Here is a 22,258-nt window from a genome sequence, read left to right on the forward strand (position 1 = left end):
GTTAGCCCTCCCCGAGAAGCCGGCTGCAGAGGTGGGCACCCGAGATGCGCGCGGGCAGCCGGTGTGACACCACAGACAACCACATGCGGCACGCAGCCAGGTGCCCCGGGACGGGCTCGGGGCGGACCGGTCGCCAGGCCCCTTCTCGGGGGCCAGGCACGCTGGCGGCATACCTCCGTGGCAGGACCCGGTGAGGGACCCTGCCATGGGTGATCGGGGTGGTCTGACCTTGTGGGGGGACGAAGGGGAAGCCGTGCTAACCCTGCGATGGCCCCAGCTGCATCCCGGGGAAGCCCCGGGGCGATTGACGATCAAGCGACCCTCAGACAGGCATAGCCCCGGGAGAAACCCGGAGCCGCAAGGTGCATTCGAAGTGTGGATGATCAATGTGTACTGCAATTCACACCTAATTCTCGCGGCTAGCTACGTTCTTCATCAACGCTCGAGCCGAGTGATCCACCGCCAAGAGTCTCAGGCAACTTTTTGAAAATGTTCACCCACCTGCAGGTGCAGGAGAGGCGGGAGGAAGGTGACACCGTCCGTCCACTGCCCGCGCGGCAAGACGGCCCAGGCGCCACGTTCAAGGCTTCCCCTTTGGGAGTCAGACTGCACCGTTGGGAGAAAAAACATTACCAGGCACTCGGTCTGAGAGTCCCCCCCATCCAACCGCGGGCGAGGGAAGGGGCTCCCGAAGCGACGGGAGCAGGCAGCCCCACAGCCACCGGTCCCTCCCAGAGTAAACAGGAGGGACCACGCGAGTCTTCAAACCCCTCAGCCCGGCCGCACGGGACCAGGTCGAACCGGGTACCTGGCAACGAGGGAGGGTCGCTCCACCTGCACATGTTATGTTATGTTATAGAGGGTTTTATAACGCGCTCAAATACTCAAGAGTGTCCTGGCGCGTGCAGTTATCAAATCAGCTGTCCATCGCCGGGTGGCCCCGAGCCATGCCGGCGGGCTGGCTTTTTTCAGCTCTCCCCACCCTTGCCCTTGTCGGAGGCGCCGGAAGGGAAGAGCCAGGCAGCTCCCCATACCGCATGCCTCCCACCGAGAGGAGCCGGGGGTCCCCTCGCAGGACCTCTGCCCCTTCTCTTACAGGCCCACCCTGCCTCACAAGAAGGGCCACACTTTCGGTCACCCGGATCCCAGTGGAGGGCCTTTCGAGGGGGGGTGTTACCAGCCCGATGATGCACTGCCATTCGGTTCCCCCCTACCGCGGGGGTTATGCCGGGTGAGCTTGGGTTGCATTTCAGGAGGGTCTACCGCTGTGACCCTCCCAGAGAGGGACAGGGGCCGCCCCCTGTCCCTTGCGTGTCAGTCGGTTTCACCCCTGCGCAGGGGGTATGCTGGCTTCAAATCCCTGCCTGCTCCCTTTGGCGAGCAGGCTCAAAGGAAAGGCCCATCAGGAAGGGGCTGTGAGGCAGGAGCGTACCTGGGCCTCTTTGGGCCTGGAGCGCAGGCCCAGGTACTGCCTTCCCCTGTCTCAGAATCGCCGGACCGCACGGTGGTCTGCCTGAGCAAACTCAGAGAAAAATGACCATTGGGAAGGGGCTGAGAGGCAGGTGCGTACCTGGGCCCCTGGGGGCCCCGGCAGGCAGGCCCGGGTTCTGCCTTCCCCTGTTTCGGAATCACTGGACCTCACGGAGGTCTGACTGACCCTCTCCCTAGTAATCCGGAGGAAAATTACCCCCCTTTCATGTAATCCGTGCACACGAGGGGACAGAGGGGAGCCAAGGTGCGAATGTACCCGACCTCCTGGAGCACTCGCTGGGATCGGGGAGGCAAATGAGCCCTCATCGGGACTTCCAGGATAGCCCGGCCATCTTGTCACCCCATTGGAAAGCATTGCCTGTGACCAGATGGCCGAGGGGATAGGTGCGACCAGATGGCCAAGGGGATAGGTGCAACCAGATGGCCGGGCTCGAAAGGGAAGCCATCTGGTCGCTCTGTGCATCAACGAAAGAGTGAGCGGGTGCCGGGGCATGGGGGACCGGAGGCCCAGGGCCCCAGCTGGGCCCCAGCCATGGAGGCTGCGAGGGGGACCCGACGGGCCCTCCCACCCGGGGCCAGTGGACACCTTGACAAGCAGGGGAGGTCTGCACGGGACCGACGGACCCCTGTCCTGGGCCCTTGGTGGAGCAGCAGGCCAGGGGATGGGGCCCAGGGCCGGAGCACCCGACCCGGGGCCCGACGTGTCCCTGGACCCAGCGGGGGCTCCCAGGCCAAGAGGCGCAGGGGAAGCCTCCCCGGGCACCCTACCACACAGCAGGACCCAAGACAGAGCCCGGGGTGGGGAGGCCGCCCTCCCTAGGGCCCTCAAGGGCCCCGGTTGGAGCTCCTGAACTCAGCCAAGCAAGGATATGCTCCCCGGGCACAACAGAACCCCATCCTGGGCCTTTGGCAGTGCAGCAGGCTGGGGGATGGGGCCCAGGGTGGAGCACCCGACCCAGGGGCCGGCGGGGCCCCTGGACCCAGCCGGGTCTCCCAGGCCCAGAGGTGCAGGGGAAGCCTCCCTGGGCTTTCCGGACACCATCCCGGGCACCCTGCCATGCAGCAGGACCAAGGACAGAGCCCGGGGTGGGGAGGCCGCCCTCCCCGGGGCCCTCAGGGGCCCCGGTTGGAGCTCCTGAAGCAAGCCAAGCAAGGGGAGGCTCCCCGGACACAACAGAACCCCGTCCTTTGCCTTTGGCAGTGCGGCAGGCTGGGGGACTCGGCCCAGGGCCGGAGCACCCGAACTGGGGCCCAGCGGGCCCCTGGACCCAGTCGGGTCTCCCAGGCCCAGAGGCGTAGGGGAAGCCTCCCCGGGCCCACCAGACCCCATCCCAGGCACCCTGTCATGCGGCAGTACCAAGGACGGAGCCCAGGCTGGGGGGCCCGACCGGAGCTCCTGAACCCAGCCAAGCAAGGGGAGGCTACCCGGGCACAACGGAACCCTGTCCTGGGCCGTTGGCAGTGCGGCAGGTTGAGGGACGGGCCCAGGGCCGGAGCACCCGACCCGGGCCCAGAGCCAAAGCTCCTGAACCCAGCCAAGCAAGGAGAGGCTCCCCAGGCACAACAGAACCCCATCCCAGGCCTTTGGCAGAGCGGCAGGTTGGGGGACGGGGACGGAACCCCGACCCGGGGCCCGACAGGTCCCTGGACACAGCCGGGGCTCCCAGGCGCAGGGGAAGCCTCCCCTGGGCCAAGGACGGAGCCCGGGGTGGGGAGGACACCCTCCTTGGGGTCCCTGGGAGCCGCTGAACCCAGCAGAGCAGGGGGAGGCTCTCCGGGCCCGTGGGACCTCGTTCGGGCATCCTGCCACGCAGCAGGACCGAGGACGGACCCTGGGGTTGGGAGGCCGCCCTCCCCGGTGCCACTGGACCCAGCCCAGCAGGGGGAGGCTCCCTAGGCCCACCAGACCCCATCCAAGGCAACCAGCCATGTGGCAGGCCCAGGGACAGACCCAGGGCTGGGGCGGCATCCTGGTCCGTCCAGCTGCCGGCTGAGGACCGCTAGGCCAAGAGGGGTCTCAGAGTACCCTGTCCCTAGTAATCCGGAGGAAGGCTACCCCCTTTCTGGTAACCTGTGCACACCGCAAGACTGAGGGGACCCTAGGCACGGATGCGCACGACCTCTTGGAGTCCTGGCTTGGATCGGGGAGGCAAATGAGCCCTCATCTGGACTTCCAGGGTGGCCCGGCTCGGCCTCAGGCACGGGAAGGACCACCAGAGCTCTCGGGCCCGAACGCCTGGGGTAGGACTGCCTGGGACTCATTGAGCCCGTCCCAGGCACTTTATCACACCGTGGGCCGGAGGAGGGAGCCCTCCCGACAGCGGGGAGGTGTTGTCCGGTTATAGCCCATCTGTTCCCGGCAAAGAACCGCCAGCCCAGGAGGGGTGTTCCGGCATACCCTGCCCCTACTAATCCAGAGGAAAGCTAGCCCTCTTTCTGGGAACCCGTGCGCACCGCGAGACTCATCCCTTGGACTCAGTCTGTTGTGACTCTTGTCCCCCAAGTGGTGCCACTGCAGTCCTGCATCTACTGAACAGCATGTGCAAAACGTTTCTTCGACACAGACTTCTCATAGCAAGCCCTTTATTGACGGCATCCAAGATGACATGGCAGTCCTGCAGCTCCTCGGAAGCTCACTTGTGCGACGCGTCCTCAATACAAGATCTCGTAACCCTCCACAACTAGGATTTAGGGTACTTTGTTAGGTGGGACTAACCTGGTGCCTATATCTTGCCCAAACTCCATTGTCCCTTGCCTGAAATTGTGACTTTTTCCCTGTGTGGCACGACCAGATAACCATAGTTGGGGCTTTGTGCTAAGGGTAGTATTGCATACCTATGGCTCTACTGATTACATTTTTGTTGTTTTGATCTCAAATAATGTATTATATTTTAATCAATTTTTCTAAATTGGTGTGGGATTTCTCTTGTGATGTGGTTTCATGTTATTACAGTTTAAAGTGGTGCATAAATACTTTCCACATTGGCTCTATGTTAAGACCGAATGCCTTTTTGCCAAGTTACTAGAGGGTTAAGAAGAGGTTAATTTGGGTTTGCTTGTGTTTCATCCTGACAGAGATAGTGGTTGCTGCTGGAGTAGGGTTTCACCCCGATCACTAAGCCTATTTCCAACAAGGAGTAAGTAGGGCCTACTTGCTTTGTCATACCTTTTCATTAAAGATCACACCTAAGGAATCTGATATAACCTTTTCCAGTTAACTGAAAAGGCCAATATCCTTTACCGATGGCTTGACACTATATACGGCCCAAGCCTACAGAAGTGCGCAGAAGCTTGCAACCATCAGCCATACATTTATAAATTACAAACATGTACAAATGACAGTGGGCAAAACAATATACAGCCCCTCTCAATAGGGCCTAACAAGAACCATCCCAGTGACAATTTACTCCCCAGGGTTTCTCAGAGATGGTGGCCAACGCTAAGGGTGGGCGTAGTGGGCGTAGTGGGGCTACGTGAAGCAGCACGTAGTGTGCCCAAATCTACGCACACTACGCGCTTCGCGTAGCCCCACTACGCGCCACCCGCCACCCACCCACCCTACTTTTAAAAGATAAAATGAATTTGTAATAAAGCAAATTAAAGGCACTTACCTGACGCGCGGCGTCTCCCGGGGCTCCCTCTTCCTGTTTTTCAATTTTCCTGACAAATGCGCATGCGCGGACGCCCGCGCATGCGCATTTCTTGCGAGAAATGCGCATGCGCGGGCGTTGATGAATACAAGCCCCAGCTAGGCCCGCAGGACACAAGGGTTCGCTCTCCTGTAATGGAATCTATAAGGAAGTTGGCACGGAAACTGCAAAGTACAAAAACAGCATTTATTAACCCTTAAGGGTGGTCCTACAATCCACACAACACTCTTCAGTATTGCATAGAGTAGCACACAGAACTTACGTACATGGTCCCCTTTTATACACAATAGAGGGGCTCATAAGTGGGTGGATACAACATGAGGCCGAAGAATATTACCATTTATGGTCATTTTCGATACTGAATCAATATGTGGGCGGAGCTAACACACTCCTTGAGCCCGCGAAAACATGGTCAAGCAAGGCTAACTGATAACAGATGTGGTCAAGTCTGGGCATGTGCCAGATGGACAAAGGAGCTATTTATAGACTGTTACTAGGCAGATTACAAGAGCAACTAACACAGAGGTTGGACTCTTCTCGTGGGGAACACGTGGAAGCATGACAATACAAAATGGAGTCCAAACTTCGGTCAACATAACGGAGAAAACATGATCTAGAGAAGGGGATTAATGTCTTTAGTAAATGCTTAATCACATCGTTGTTTCAATTTACAACAGACGACCCTTTCAGCATTTACTGAAGACATCCGGTTTGTTAGGATAATCATCATATATGTCAATTGTCATCATTTCTTCAACTTCTTTAGCTAAACGTTTCTGGTGAGCAACATCGGCAATAGCTTTCTTATCAGGGATACAGAATGATACACATAATGAGCAGAGCAAGGGACCACATTGAACACAGATACAGCACGAAAACAGAACCGCTACAATAATGCAGAGACCAGTTAGAACCTTCCATCCCCAGGCAGTAATTAACGCCCAAAACCATCCAGAAAAGGACCAAGTGCCGTTTTCTGTATGGATCTCAGCTGCAATTTTATGCAGTTTATTGATGGCATTATAAACTGATGGCGTATGATCAGGGATAAACACACAACAGCTACTTCCAATAATTTGACATGCTCCTCCTCTGTCAGCTAGCATAACGTCTAATACCATACGATTCTGCAATGCAACAATTCTAGTAATTTGCAATTCCTCCGTAAGATTCCCAAGAGCAGCAGCAGTCTGATTTGTCACAGCTTCTACCACTCTTGTTAATCTTCGGATCTTCCTACTGTTCAGGGCAGCTCCAACAAAGAAAAACAGTCCTAAGTTAAAATCAATATACTGCTGCAGACTGGTATCAGTCTGATCTACATCATCAATTGATAAAGTACGTTTATACCTATTTACAGTCACATTATTCAATAATTTCAGATCCTTATGATAAGATGCGGGAGCTAGGAATACAGGAGGTAATAGAAATGATACATAGCATACCCCAGACCACCCAGCCGGCAGACGGTAATAACCTTTATTTCCACACACAAAGTACGTATTATGGGAGGCTAAAAAGGTACTATTGTTCAACCCATCAATGTTCAGAACAGTAATACAATCACTAACACCAACAGGGATAAAACCCACACTCTGGACACACAGGTCCGCTTGAGCTTGTGCTACTTGAATCACAAATTTGTCCTTTCCCATAGTGTCTCTTGTGTTCGTGAAGATGTAGGGAATGGATTCATTGTCTGGTCGGTACTCTTCCCACTCCCAAATTGTCCCATTCGCTTGTGGATACCCATTTTTGTCTTGATGGCATTCTTTATTGAGTCTGAAGAGCAATCGTCCCACTGTCGGTTTCCGAGTGGCAAAAAGCAAAGTATACCATGCTCTACAAGAGCCATTATGAGAGAAAGGAAGTGGTATAAATGGCGTTCCTCCTTTCTTCTGATGAGCTGGCATCATCCCACATATCCAACAGTTCGTAGCATTCGTAGCAACGTGGGTATGATGCAGCATCTGGATGAAAGTGTTGTTCAAGTAAGACTGTCGATGCTTCAACTCTTGATACGGTAATGTATAAAAGTAGTGCTCCTCAGGCACAGGAGTTGTCAACACAAGAATCTTCCGAGCGGGAGTTACATCCTCCATGAACCATGTGGTTATCCCAACAATGGCTACTGTCAACATGAACCCTAATGCACAAAGGATTTTCTTTTTCTCCATGTCAAAGTAAAAAAAAAAAAAAAACCAATATCTTCCTGAAACTAAAAGTCTGTCAGAACTCTTCCCCTTGGGCAGCGGTTGATTTCTTCACCAGCGGGCCAAGACGGGTGTCGCTACACTAATGCAGGGCTGATCCCCCCCCCTTGCCTCATCGGCTCTCCGTTTCACTAACCCAAGGGCCGTTCTGACAGTATGTCCCGGTACTGGAAAACTCACTTCCTTGGTCGAAGATGATATCGCCTTCCTCCAGGAGTCGCGTGGTCCGGAAAGAGCTCCTCAGTGGCGTTTGGCTCCGCAGCACGGCCTGTCTCTGCAGCCAAGATTTCTCGTTGATCGGTCAGCACGGCAGGTTCCACCAATCCGGGCGGCACCTTCCTACAGTGCAGGGAATGGATCCAATTTTTTCTGTTGGAGACTCGCACAGCCGTCCTCGTTGCGAGAAGGACCTGCTCAGGACCCACCCATCTCGGTTCCAAGCTGTTTGTTCTGTCAAATATTTTCACCATCACGTGGTCACCAGGTCGGAGACCATGTCCTTCACCGGTAGACCGATCAGGGAGCGCCTCTCGGACCTGTTGATGAATAGAAACCAAGTTATCCGTTAACTGTGCCAGATAATCGTTCATCATTACACAAGGTACATCATACACAGCCTTAGGTTTTGGTGGACCCCAAATATTCATTAGGCGTCCAAAGACAATCTCGTACGGTGTAAGGCCAGTTCGAGAGTGCGGTACCGATCTAATTGACAATAACGCCAGTGGCAGAGCGTCTGGCCAAGTCAAGGACGTCGAAGCCTGAATTTTAGCGATCTTGAGCTTCAGTGTACCATTATACTTCTCGACTAGTCCTGCAGACTGAGGGTGGAATACCGCGTGAAACTTCTGGGTGATGCCCAGGCCCTTCAAGACGTACTTTATAACATCCGCTACAAAATGAGGCCCATTATCACTCCACAGAAGTCTACAGACGCCATATCGAGGGAAGAACTCTTTCAGCAGCAACTTCGCAGTGGTCATTGCAGTATTGTCTTTCGTAGGGTACGCTTCAACCCATTTGCTGAAAGCGCAGACCACTACTAGAACATATTTCAGATTATTACAGCGCTCAAGCTGGATGTAATCCACCTGCAAAACCTCGAAGGGTGCAGTAGGTGTCACAAATCCTCCTGCCGGAGTTCGAGTACCCTTTCCTGGGTTATACCTCAGGCAGATCATACAGGTCTGCACCACCCTCTTTGCTGTGCTAGCAATCTCTGGATGCTCCCAGACTTGGGTAAGCAATTTCACAATTGCGGAAGCTCCAACATGTGCTAGCCCATGTGCCATCTGAACCATAGGTTGTACAAAAGCTGTGGGTAATTTCCATCTATCCATCTGCTTATTTCTCCAGCAGCCCTCGTCATCCAGTTCTCCCTCACTAGCCCATTGTTCCCGCTCTTTGTCAGAAGCGGTCCGTTGCATTTCCCGCACTTCCTCCTTCGCATCATGCCATCTTTCCACCTGTGACTTTACTACATACACGGCAGTAGTACCGGGCTGCATCGCAGTCTCCCGTGCTACTCGATCCGCTAACGCATTCCCTTCTCCAACTTTATCAACTACTTTCCTATGGGCGCTACACTTAACGATGGCAATTTTCTTTGGGTATGTCAATGCGGTTAAAAGATTGTGAACTAACTCTCCATGCATTATCTGTACTCCATGTGACGTCAAAAACCCTCTCTCCTTCCAGAGTAGGCCGAAGTCATGCGCTACTCCGAAGGCATAGCGGCTATCTGTATAAACATTCACACATAGTCCTGTACTGAGCTCACATGCTCGTGTTAATGCTATCAGTTCCGCTGCTTGAGCTGATTTCTGTGGTATGCGTGCTGTCTCCACTATCGTTTGCAATGTGGTAATCGCATACGCTGCTGAAGTCGTACCATCTGGTAGCTTCAGGCAGGATCCATCCACCCACAGTTCTCCATCTACATCTGAAAAGGGCGTATCCTGGAGATCAATACGACCCTTTGTTTGTTCCTCAGTCACGAGAATACAATCATGCGCTTTCCGCGCCTCAGGCTGGGTTTCGGGGTATGGCAACAATGTTGCCGGGTTTAACGTTACGCACCTTTTTAACGTAATATGAGGAGCCAAAAGCGTCAACTCATATCCCGTTAAACGGGCGCTGGTCAAATGCTGCGTCTTCGTTTGATTGAGCAGGGCATCGACAGCATGGGGGACTAATACCAACAGCTTATGAGATAACACAATTCCCTCACTTTGGCGTATTGACACAGCTGTCGCCGCAACCGAGCGAAAACACCCTGGTAATGCTCGGGCGACAGGATCAAGTACAGCCGAAAAATATGCACAAGGGCGCTGCTTATCGCCGTGCATCTGCACTAAAACTGACAATGCACATCCATCTTTCTCATGTACATACAACGAAAAGGGTTTTGCATAATCAGGGGTCCCTAACACTGGTGCTGAACAAAGGGCCTGTCGTAGTTGCTGAAAAGCAGTATCACACTCATCTGACCAAGGGATTGGGATAGGCGTGTCCTTTGTCAAGAGGGCTAACAATGGCTTAGCTATGTGCGAAAACCCCAATATCCACTGTCTACAAAAAGAGACAAGGCCCAAAAATGCACGCACATCCTTCTGTGTGGACGGTCTCGGTGTGTCCAAAATTACTTGGATACGATCCGGTGTGAGTGCACGTCCCTCCTTAGACAAAAGGTGACCCAAATAAGTCACCTTTGGTCTACAGAATTGCAATTTCTTCCTAGATACCTTATGATTGTGGGATGCTAAAAAGGAAAGTAAGGATAACGTACTTTTTTCACACAACTCCAGGGTGTCAGCCGCCAGCAAGATGTCATTGACATATTGAATGAGGGCGACCCCCTCGAGCAGAACAAAGGAATCCAATTGTCTTTTCAAAGTCTGACTGTAAATGCTAGGGCTTTCTGTGTAGCCCTGGGGAATCCTACAAAAACGATAAGATCTATTATTTAATGTAAACCCAAAAAGATATCGGCTATCAGGGTGAATGGGAATGGAAAAGAAGGCATTCTTCAAATCGATCACGGAGAACATAGCCGCCGTAGGTGGTACCAAAGTAAGCAACGTCGTGATATCGGAAACCACTGGGTACTGAGGTATCACGATCTTGTTCACTTCTCTCAAATCAATTATAAACCGATAAACTCTGGCATCCGTATCCTTTTTTAGTATGGGAAGAATCGGACTGTTACAAATGTTGTAGGGGACTTCCTCCACTACCCCTACCGCCATTAAATCCTGCACTATCTGTATGAGAGCCTCCTCACCCTCCTGGGAAATACGGTACTGTGGGAGGCGTGGCAACACCGCCCCCTCCTGGACGCTAATGTGGACCGGTGGAATCACCATTTGTCCCACATCAGTATCCGAAGTTGCCCACAAAGCACGAGGGAGGGTAGCTAACAGCGCGTCCTCCGAAATCGCACACATCCGTTCAGACCGAGGGTAATTATCGTTCAATATTACCCGCACACCAGCAGGGGAGCAGCGGATCGTAGCCCTAAAATGCTTTAACATATCAAGACCCATAATGTTGTCCGGTGTGTACGGGGCAAGCAGAAACGGACAGGGTGCAGAAAAAGAATCAACCTTAAACATGAGGGGCTGCGAAAGAGGGCTTCGGGAGAGTGTACCGTCAAACCCTACCGATGTGACCATTAAGCCGGATGGGGGAGCCCCCGGAACCAATTGCTTAGACAGTGCACTACGTGTCGCTCCTGTATCCACTAGGAACTGATCAGTAGAGCCCAAAACCTCAGCCGATACATAAGGACCCTTCTGATCGACCGGCACCTCAACTGATTCTAACCCCCATCCAACGCATCCCTATGCATGCTGAGAGTCATGGTACCCCGACCGGTTAATCCCCGACACTTGATACTGATGCTGACGATCGAAAATATTTGATCTGTCTCGGTGCTGCCCAGCAGAGTCAAAACGAGCCTGTTCGTTAGAATTCCCTCGAAAGTTCGAGAAACCCCCTCTACCTCGCGGGCCACCGTGGGTATGCCCCTGACGCGATGCATGCAACACCGGGCAGTCCCTAGCCCAATGACCCGATTGCTTACAATACGCACATTGGTTCCTATTCAAATCAGATCGGCCCGAGGGAGGACCATAAGATCCTCCCCTACCTCTATTACTACCCCGTCGGGGCGGGCCATAGACTTGTGCCAATATCACCTTTGTTTTCAAATCTTTCGATTTCTTTTCCTCCTGGCCCTTTGCTTCTTGCTCCTGACGCTCATAATACTGGGCGATAGTCAGGAGGGCCGTCGGTGTAGCGGAAGACCAAGAACTTTCACTCGCTTTTAAACGGGCCGCAACTGCCGGCAGCAGATTAGCCACATATTTATCCGCAAAAAGGTGGCGTCCCGTATCGTCGGTAAGCGACTGGCCACTAAAATCATGAAACGTCTCCTCAAAGCGCGTAAAGAAGTCCGCAACTGACTCGTCAACTTTCTGTTTACATGCAGCTAACATATTCCAGTCAATCTTTTTAGGGGGAATAATTGTCTTCAACTTAGCCACAATAGCAGCAGGGAGATCTAAAATACTCTGGGGCGGTTTCTGCGCGGGCTTCCGCTCCCTATCCTCATCCTCAAGGTCAGACCACCGGGACTTAAAGGCAACTATATCATCTACCTTTCGGACAGATCGCCACATATCCGGTGGTAGGATAAGGCCAAAGAACAGGTCTATATCTGCTAAAGTCATAACGCAAGAATTCAAGGCCCCCTCGACTTCTTCGTAGAAGGCCGCTGGATTCTTGCGGGGGTCAGGCAGCGCATTCTTTAATGCCATTACATCAGCTCTATGCCACGGAGTATAAACCCAATTATACACAAAATATCCCTTAGCATCGGCGGAGGTAATGTCCGAGCTAGTCCCCGCTCCTTTAGGAGGAACATACAAAGGCGCCGCCTCGCGCATTGGCTTAGCATGCACTAGATCGCTCTTATCTGATTGAGAGGTGGATGAGTGGCCTTCTGCGGTACACGAATCCGACTGCGTCTCCTCCCCTGTTCGTTGGCGCGCTTTTTCTTTATGGGCCAGCACCGCGTCCCGCAAGGCGAATAGCCGCCGAGCCGTATCAGGAGCCTTAGAGGGAGAAAAAACACCATCATGCAATGCTTTAGCATCCGATGTCACTTCTTCAGGCTCAAAGACACTAGAATATTTCCGAAAAGCAGCAATCACTTCCTCAGCGAAATGACTCAAAAAATACAATCTCTCTCTATCCTGCCACGACCCCCAAGTATGGAACAATTCATCCACGGACACCTTGCCCTTAAGTGCACGGAAGGAAATTTGCCGAAGCTCAGCCATATGCTCAGCCGATAACATGGACCGCGTATCTACCTTACCCGGACCCGGGACAGAATCTTGTGACCTCGGAGCAGATGCGCCAACATAAGGGGGCGGAGAGCGATCTAGTAAATAAAAATCATCATCAAGATTATTAAGGACAGGATAAAGTGGCTGCCGAACAGCATATTGACCCGAGACTTGCAGCCTACGCTCTTTCTCTTGTCTCTCCGTTTGTTCTTTGTCCTCCCGACGCCTCGCTTCCTGTGCTCGCACATGATCATTCTTCCGTTGTTCTTTATCGAACAGCGCTTTCTCACGCTTCTCTCGCTCACGCACCTCCTTCACCCACAACCGCACACACTCAAACATATCCTGACGAGCACGCCACTTACACATACACTGTTCCACATACTCAATCTTACGTATATCAAACGATCCATACAAAGGCCATCGTAACTCAGGATCTTTTTTAGTATATTTCCTCCATACTGTGCTGTACATTATGGAAGAAAGACCATGCTTCACATACATATCCCTATTAGGAGTCCCCTCTGGGGGAGCTGGAGCAGATTCCTCGAGGTTCAACCGGTTTCCAAAACAGCAACACCACTTACGGAGTGCGCTAAAAGCAGGCATGCTCAGGAATAATGCAAAATATGCAATATTATAAAGAAAATGGCACTTAATCGTTGCGCCGTTCAAAGTTACACAGCTCCGGAGAAATCTCTCCACATTACCTGCCTATATGTGTTGCAACGCATATATTTTCACAAAGACAAATACAAAATATGACTAGTCATCACAAATCAAACTCAAATAGCCGGACCAGGCTTCAAAAACTCGGAGCAAGTACCGTACACCGGTTCTTACCAATCAAGAGTCCAGATTCCAACTGCCAAGCTCCACAATCGCCCAAACGGCTTTCACGGCAGGACCGACAGAAGAGGTCTCAGTCGAGGACCGGCGCCACCCAGGCGGTCAGCTCGGAAGGGAAGGAAGAAAAACCTCGGGATGCCAGGGCTAAGACGCCGCTGGCAGTGATCACGTCCCCGGCCAAATTCCTCACCTTCGTCGCGACCAGTCCTTCGAGCATCCGAGTCGCCGATGAGCCCCACGTGACGGGCGCCAATTGATGAATACAAGCCCCAGCTAGGCCCGCAGGACACAAGGGTTCGCTCTCCTGTAATGGAATCTATAAGGAAGTTGGCACGGAAACTGCAAAGTACAAAAACAGCATTTATTAACCCTTAAGGGTGGTCCTACAATCCACACAACACTCTTCAGTATTGCATAGAGTAGCACACAGAACTTACGTACATGGTCCCCTTTTATACACAATAGAGGGGCTCATAAGTGGGTGGATACAACATGAGGCCGAAGAATATTACCATTTATGGTCATTTTCGATACTGAATCAATATGTGGGCGGAGCTAACACACTCCTTGAGCCCGCGAAAACATGGTCAAGCAAGGCTAACTGATAACAGATGTGGTCAAGTCTGGGCATGTGCCAGATGGACAAAGGAGCTATTTATAGACTGTTACTAGGCAGATTACAAGAGCAACTAACACAGAGGTTGGACTCTTCTCGTGGGGAACACGTGGAAGCATGACAATACAAAATGGAGTCCAAACTTCGGTCAACATAACGGAGAAAACATGATCTAGAGAAGGGGATTAATGTCTTTAGTAAATGCTTAATCACATCGTTGTTTCAATTTACAACAGCGTCCGCGCATGCGCATTTGTCAGGAAAATTGAAAAACAGGAAGAGGGAGCCCCGGGAGACGCCGCGCGTCAGGTAAGTGCCTAATTTGCTTTATTACAAATTTATTTTACCTTTTAAAAGTACGGCGGGCGGGAGGCGGGTGGTGGGCGGCAGGCAGCTACGCTTCGCCCACGTAGTGTACGTAGGCGCTGCCTGCTTCGCCTACTTCGAAAACTGCAAAGCAGGCAGCGCTACGTACACTACGTGGGCGAAGCGTAGTGTCGCGCCCAGGGTTAGCCAACACCAAAACCATTGCCTTTTGTGGTATTTTGTGGGATTACAAGTAACAACATACCTTTCTACAGCTTGTATCATAATGTGACAAATATCCATTGTTATAGGCCTCTTGGCTTTACCATATGATTTCCACAATAAATAAGCCAGGCACACTGCCTTTGCAATATCTTTTCATAATAAACAGGCCAGGCAAATGACACTGGCCATAACATTTTCATGCACACCAATCAAGCCTATAACTGTTATCATTGGCTTGTCAACATTACCAACTCAGACCTACTGTACTAAGCATAAGCTTTTCCAGAAGGCAGCCATCAGGCATAAAGTCATAAAATTGTAAATTTATACAAAATTACAATTGGTAAAGCAAAATAATATCTCTCCTACAAGGGCTTAACAAGGATTCTTTCCGTGCAAATCATCTATACTCCTGGTTTGGCCAACACCTAGGGCCATATGTACGGCATTTTTATGGTCGTAAATCTGGCCGTTTGCTACCACACAAACGCTTTTTAAAATGTACAAAAGCACAAATTTGTATTCAATAACACATTACTGAATCACAATTTGTGCTACAAATTAGGTATTTGGAAGTGCCATGTTTAGGGTCTCCCTTCAAAACACCGAATCGCAGTGGAATATATTAATGTTTCGCAACTAGATTCAAGTCACCTCGAATGAGGTGGTATTTCATTCACAAGTGAGAGGGGGTCCCAAAGGGACCGAGGGGCATATTATCAATAAACAGCGATAAATATCGCAAAGCGTGCTTAGCGCAAGTATTTTTATCTCTGTCGAAGGCCGGATTTTATCGCCGTGGTAGCAACGTATTAACAACGCGCTGCTACCCGGCGATAGCTTCCATTACCGGCACTAATGGATGGCGATATATCCTGCGCGATGGCGATAAAATAATTCACGTTAACCTGAGAAAAGTCACGATGGGCCAATTAGCACTAAAATCTGCTCAATAATTGGCAACAGGCCTGCATTTTGCACGCTTCAAGTGAAAATGCACTATAAAAGGCCTCCAAGTAGGGGAAAAAAAATGGAGAATACAACAGATACCAGAAGAGACATGGAGGAAGCTGGGACCAGGGCTGAGCCAACAAACAACCCCCCAGCTAGCCAGGAGGACCAGACAGAGGCCCAGGAGAAGGCCAAGAGGAAGAGGAACCCCAGGTTCAGTCGCCAGGAAAATCAGGTCCTGTATGGCCTGGTGGCTGAACATCAACAGGAGCTATTTGTCAAATGCACAGTGCCATTGTCAAGAAAAAAAGAAATATGGGAGGACATTACGGCAAAGGTGAATGCTGTTGGAGAGAGGAAGAGGAGGACAGTGGACAAGGTCGGGAAGTGCTGGAATGATAGTAAGAAAAATATCAAGGAACTAGCAGCCAACCAGAAGTCAGCAAATGCGACTGGAGGTGGGAGTCCAGTGCCCCTGCTGGAGCTGGATGAGATGGAGGAAATGGTGGCCCAAGTCATCACTGATGAAACGGTGGTCGGAGTGTCGGGTCAGGATACTGCTGAATGTGTACAGACACAAGCACAGGGTGAGTACCAACCATGGAGTGGGTGGACAGGGTGGAAGGGCACAATGGCACTCATGCACAATAAATATCATTGCATACCCACAATTACTGTGGATCAGATCTCAGATGGCCCTGTGCATGGTGGCATGGACACATATCAACTGACTCAACCAAAACATTGCAAGATACATATTGCCAGGCACACAGATCTTGAAATGTGCACCGGAAAGTTAGCCAAACCCAGTCCAGGTACTACATCATACCACAAAATAAGTGCAACATCAAATAGCAAGTGCCACATCACCTAGAGATGTGGTAGGCTGGCAAAATGCACCCCTACCATCATCACCACCCATATCCAATTCATCAGCACAAATCCGCATCTCCCAGACGCACAAATGAGCATGCAGTGTGAATGTGACAGATCATGTGCACAAGTAAGCATGCCAACAACAATCTCAGCACACCTGCAACATTGCGCATGTGTCTGACTTGTGTGCAAGGTTGTGCATGGCCATCAAGGGTGACTTTGATGGCCATACACAACCTTGCACATAAGTCAGATACATGTGCAATGTTGCAGGCGTGATGAGATGACGAGATGATCCAGCTGAGGGCTGAGCCCTGGATGCCGGCCTGCTTGACACGGTCCAGCAGGATTTCATGGTCGACCTTGTCAAATGTGGATGACAGATCTAAAAGCACCAGGGCCTGAGGGGTGCCTCTGTCTGCTTTTTATTGTAAGGCTTCTAGTACTGCAAGAATCTGCAAGAATCACTGTCTTCGTAGAGTGGGCGAGACTGAATCCCACTTGTTGGGGATCGAGTTATTCAGTGTTCCATGAAATTAGACAGACACTTTGCTACGTGTGCTTCCAGAACCTTGGCCAAGTAGGGGAGCAAGGAGATGGGGCGATAGTTAGATAGGTTCTGGGGGTCAGCTCCCAGTTTCTGCAGGAGGGGGGCCACTATGTTAGAGGGACCCATTCAGAAAGGGCATTATGGTGTGAGGCAGGGCGGAGAGGGTGTCTCTTAAGATATGTGGTGGGCAGCAATCCCTGGGGGATCCGGATTTTACTCTGGACAGCAAGTCCATGAAGGGCTGGGTGCTAATGGCCGGGAAGTTATCCAGGGTGAACGGATTCATTATCGTGGTGGGGGGAGTCTCCATGGGGCTAGATGTAGGGATACTAGCTTTAATGTTGGAGATCTTTTCCACAAAGTAATTGACAGAGATTTGCAGAGTACTTGGGTAGGTGTAGGTTTAGGTAGCACTCTCTCTGCACTGGATAGTTTATTGACGATAGAGAAAATTTCCAACGAACTATTGTGGAACTTTAAAATGATGGTGGAGAAGTGGCCAGCTTTGGCTGCAGTAATGGTTTTCTTCTATTTTTTCCGTGCCTGCGAGTTGTGGAGTTTCCCTTCGAGGGAGTAGTTAAGCCTCCATTTCCTTACTCTTTTGACGGAGAGTCAACTTGTGGTTTTTTAGCTCATTAGAGAACCATTTCTGTGCGTCAGAGCGGCGAGCACGGTTTACGTTTTTAAACGGAGGATGCGTGTCGCTGGCCGCTAGTAGCCAGGCTGAGATATTTGCTTCCACAAGATCGATATCAGGATTCAGAAAGGGGGCTGAGCTAGCCAAGGAGTCCTGGAATTCCCGTTTATTAAGGGCACTCCATTTCCTGATCATGCCTACCTTGGCCGTGGGGGTCTCACTACTGATGGGAATCTTTGCTGTGATTTATATTAGGTGGTGACCCGACCATATACATGGCAAGATCATGCCATTTTTTTATAAAATCACAAATTGCGTAAATCACTTTGGAATTACTCTAGCACTTACCCCACCCCTGCTAATTACTCCCCGCGCACTTGCCGCCAGTAATAGCCGATTTTAGGGCTGTTTTACCGAGCAGAAGGGCAGTAGCGTTCCCTCACGGCAGACATCTTTGTGGGAGGCGGAGCTGGTTGAGCGCTCTAGCCTTTACTACAAAAGGAGGCCAGTGACTTCAGTCGCGAGATTCTTTGCGCTGACACTGGTGCTACCTGCTATAATCTTGGACCCCTCCTGAGGCTTGAGCCGGGAGGTAGAATTTTAACTGTTGTGCCTATTGTATGACTTTCGCTTGTGTGCAATTGTCGCTGACTACAAACGCTTTGCATTACAACACGAGCTGCATATTTTAGACGCCGATATTTTTATAAAATCACAAATTGCGTAAATCACTTTGGAATTACTCTAGCACTTACCCCACCCCTGCTAATTACTCCCCGCGCACTTGCCGCCAGTAATAGCCGATTTTAGGGCTGTTTTACCGAGCAGAAGGGCAGTAGCGCTCCCTCACGGAAGACATCTTTGTGGGAGGCGGAGCTGGTTGAGCGCTCTAGCCTTTACTACAAAAGGAGGCCAGTGACTTCAGTCGCGAGATTCTTTGCGCTGACACTGGTGCTACCTGCTATAATCTTGGACCCCTCCTGAGGCTTGAGCCGGGAGGTAGAATTTTAACTGTTGTGCCTATTGTATGACTTTCGCTTGTGTGCAATTGTCGCTGACTACAAACGCTTTGCATTACAACACGAGCTGCATATTTTAGACGCCGATATTTTTATAAAATCACAAATTGCGTAAATCACTTTGGAATTACTCTAGCACTTACCCCACCCCTGCTAATTACTCCCCGCGCACTTGCCGCCAGTAATAGCCGATTTTAGGGCTGTTTTACCGAGCAGAAGGGCAGTAGCGCTCCCTCACGGAAGACATCTTTGTGGGAGGCGGAGCTGGTTGAGCGCTCTAGCCTTTACTACAAAAGGAGGCCAGTGACTTCAGTCGCGAGATTCTTTGCGCTGACACTGGTGCTACCTGCTATAATCTTGGACCCCTCCTGAGGCTTGAGCCGGGAGGTAGAATTTTAACTGTTGTGCCTATTGTATGACTTTCGCTTGTGTGCAATTGTCGCTGACTACAAACGCTTTGCATTACAACACGAGCTGCATATTTTAGACGCCGATATTTTTATAAAATCACAAATTGCGTAAATCACTTTGGAATTACTCTAGCACTTACCCCACCCCTGCTAATTACTCCCCGCGCACTTGCCGCCAGTAATAGCTGATTTTAGGGCTGTTTTACCGAGCAGAAGGGCAGTAGCGCTCCCTCACGGCAGACATCTTTGTGGGAGGCGGAGCTGGTTGAGCGCTCTAGCCTTTACTACAAAAGGATACGGATATCCTCCGCGTTAGCAGACGCGTGTAGTGGACGCGCCTCGCCAGCGCCGGAGTCACGCCAGAGTCAGCCCGTCTGCGCCCGTCCGCGCCTCGGATGCGCCACGCACCATGGCACCTCTCCATTCAGGTATCAAGGATTTAGTTACATGCCCCCCTATAACTGAGGCACAAAGTGACACGATCAGCCACTTACGCCTAAATTACTCTTCGGAATGTTTACTAGCCCTTCGACCCTCTCGACATCCTGCTTGCAGGACAATAGATCCTTATTTACAGAAAACTACATGCCAATGCTGTCATTTATTCACCAACCATGTACAAATTAAAGCCTTACAGGTTAGAAACCCTATAAACAATAACAAGATGCCTTCAGAACAGTTTCTATTTCTTAGCATTAACTGTCGCTCACTACCTAAGCATAGAACTGAAGTCTTCAATTTACTGTTGGACGAGGTTCCAGATGCTGTTTTTTTAACTGAAACATGGCTTCAAGACAGCTCTGGACCAGACTTAGCTATGGCACTCCCTGAAACTTATGCAATTGTTAGACTTGACCGAGAAAAACCACCAGGAGGAGGAATAGCAATCATTTTTAAAAAACGCTATAATTGCGAATTTACTAAACTCCCATGTGAGGGCTGTGAAGGCGCAATTTATAAACTTTCACTCACACCGAACTTTACTTTCTCGGGAGCACTCATTTATAGGCCACCGGGATCTGCCTCGAAATGGATATCTCATCTTGTAGAACTTCTTGGACCCCTAATTATGAAAATGGCTAACTTCACTATTCTAGGAGACATGAATTTACACTTGGAGAAAGATGATTGCCCAATAGTGAATGATTTCAAAACGGATCTTGCATCCCTCAACCTGACCTTAAAGAACTCTGGCCCTACACATAGAGCCGGTCATTTGTTGGATCCTATCCTCTCCAACCTAAACGACATATCGAAACCCACGGCCATTCCTGTGCCTTGGTCTGACCACTTCCTGATTAAATTTTCCCTTCTTGTAAAAAACTATAATGGGATGAGAACACCAATTCCTATACAATTAATCAGGAAATGGAAAAAACTCGATCTAGAAAAACTTAACTTCTTTCTCGAGGGCCATCTCCCTTGTACAAAATCAACAGCACAAGAGTTTTCTACATCAGTCCAAACTTGGCTCCTAGAAGCCATCGACTCCACTTTGCCTAAAACTATATTAAAACAAAATTCCCACCGTCCCCCTGCTCCATGGTTCACTGAGACCTTGAAACAAGAAAAAAGTATATGCAAAACTGCAGAACGTCATTGGAGGAAATCCTATTGCCCTGAGTCCAAATTGGCCTATAAACATAAACTCTCAAATTATCAGAGGCTCTGTGCCAAAACCAAAGCTGAACATGCCTGCACGAAAATCACTGAAGCCCTATGTCAGTCCAAAACACTTTTTAAAACTGTAAGAGAACTAGCTGGTTCCCTTACATTACAATCTCCTCCAGATTTAAACAAATTACAATGTGATGCCCTTGCAACTTTTTTTGTAGAAAAAGTCGACAAAATCTATCAGGGTATAGAACAAACTACAAAGGAAATTGCCGAGTCCAGAGCAACCCCTCCTTCTATTAATATTGGCCCTGAAATCAACACTTCAGTCCCCATCACTCCCATGAAAACAGAGATGTCCTCCTATATATCCCCACTTGATGTAACACCACCAGCCATTTTAGATAAATGGCCGTTGCTTGATTTAGACTTGGTTCGAAAACTTTTGAATTCCATCAAATCTGGCTCACCAAACGATCCATTACCGTGTTCTATCCTGAAAAAATTAAATGATAAAACCCTAGGGACTATTACCAACCTTCTTAATAAATCGCTACAGGAAGAAATCGTTCCAAAGGAATGGAAACATGCAATGATCCACCCTCTACTGAAAAAAGCTGGAACTGACCCCAACTTGCCATCCAACTTTAGGCCTATCTCTTTGCTACCTACCTTTGCAAAGATATTGGAAAAACATGTTCACAGAGTCCTCACTGATTTCATTACCACCCATGATCTTCTACCTCTTCATCAGTCAGGATTCCGCACAGGATTCTCTACGGAAACGACTCTGTTGGGCGTAACTGAGAATATCCGTCTACTGTTGGACCGCGGAGAAACGGTTGCCTTGCTGTTACTGGATCTCAGTTCAGCATTTGATACTGTGTCACATGCTGTACTTGAGCAAACCCTCCACGCCACCGGTATCAGGGGCGCCGCCTGCAACTGGATTAAATCACTGCTAGAACAACGCACCTTCCAGGTTTTCTCCCAATCAGCATGCTCTGACACTATGACCCTTAAACATGGAGTGCCGCAGGGCTCTATATTGAGCCCACTGCTTTTCAATGTTTACATGAGTCCATTGGCCAAAATGATAGAAGAGTCTGGCCTACTCATGTTCTCGTATGCTGATGATTCCCAGCTTATTTTCTCTCTATCATCTTCGGATCCAAATAACATCTCGTCATTAAAAATCGGCCTCACTAACATCGCAGACTGGATGAGAAAATTTTTTCTCAAACTTAATGGCGAGAAAACAGAGTTACTTGTTTTGGGCAAAAACAAAGAACTCTGGGGACCCCAGCACTGGCCTGATGTGATGGGCACACCCCCGGTCCCAGTCAAATCAGCACGCAATCTCGGAGTCATCATTGATGAATCATTAAGTCTTAATCAGCAAGCTACTAAGACATCATCCACTTGCTTTGCGATTCTAAAGTGGCTGAAGGAAATCTGTTGGATGTTACCCAAAAACACCCAAAAATCGGTCATCAA

At 50.2% G+C, this 22,258-nt stretch overlaps 1 non-coding gene across 1 annotated transcript; it reads right to left on the reverse strand.

The window, feature by feature from the left end:
• Nucleotides 1–316: 316 nt before the first annotated feature.
• On the reverse strand, nucleotides 317–471 carry LOC146831150 (5.8S ribosomal RNA). The gene has a single exon (XR_014961773.1). It is a non-coding gene; the product is annotated as a 5.8S ribosomal RNA (ribosomal RNA).
• Nucleotides 472–22,258: the final 21,787 nt, after the last annotated feature.

This window comes from Triturus cristatus, chromosome 5_1 (genome assembly GCF_964204655.1).
Source record: "Triturus cristatus chromosome 5_1, aTriCri1.1, whole genome shotgun sequence".
Taxonomy (NCBI): Eukaryota; Metazoa; Chordata; class Amphibia; order Caudata; family Salamandridae; genus Triturus; species Triturus cristatus.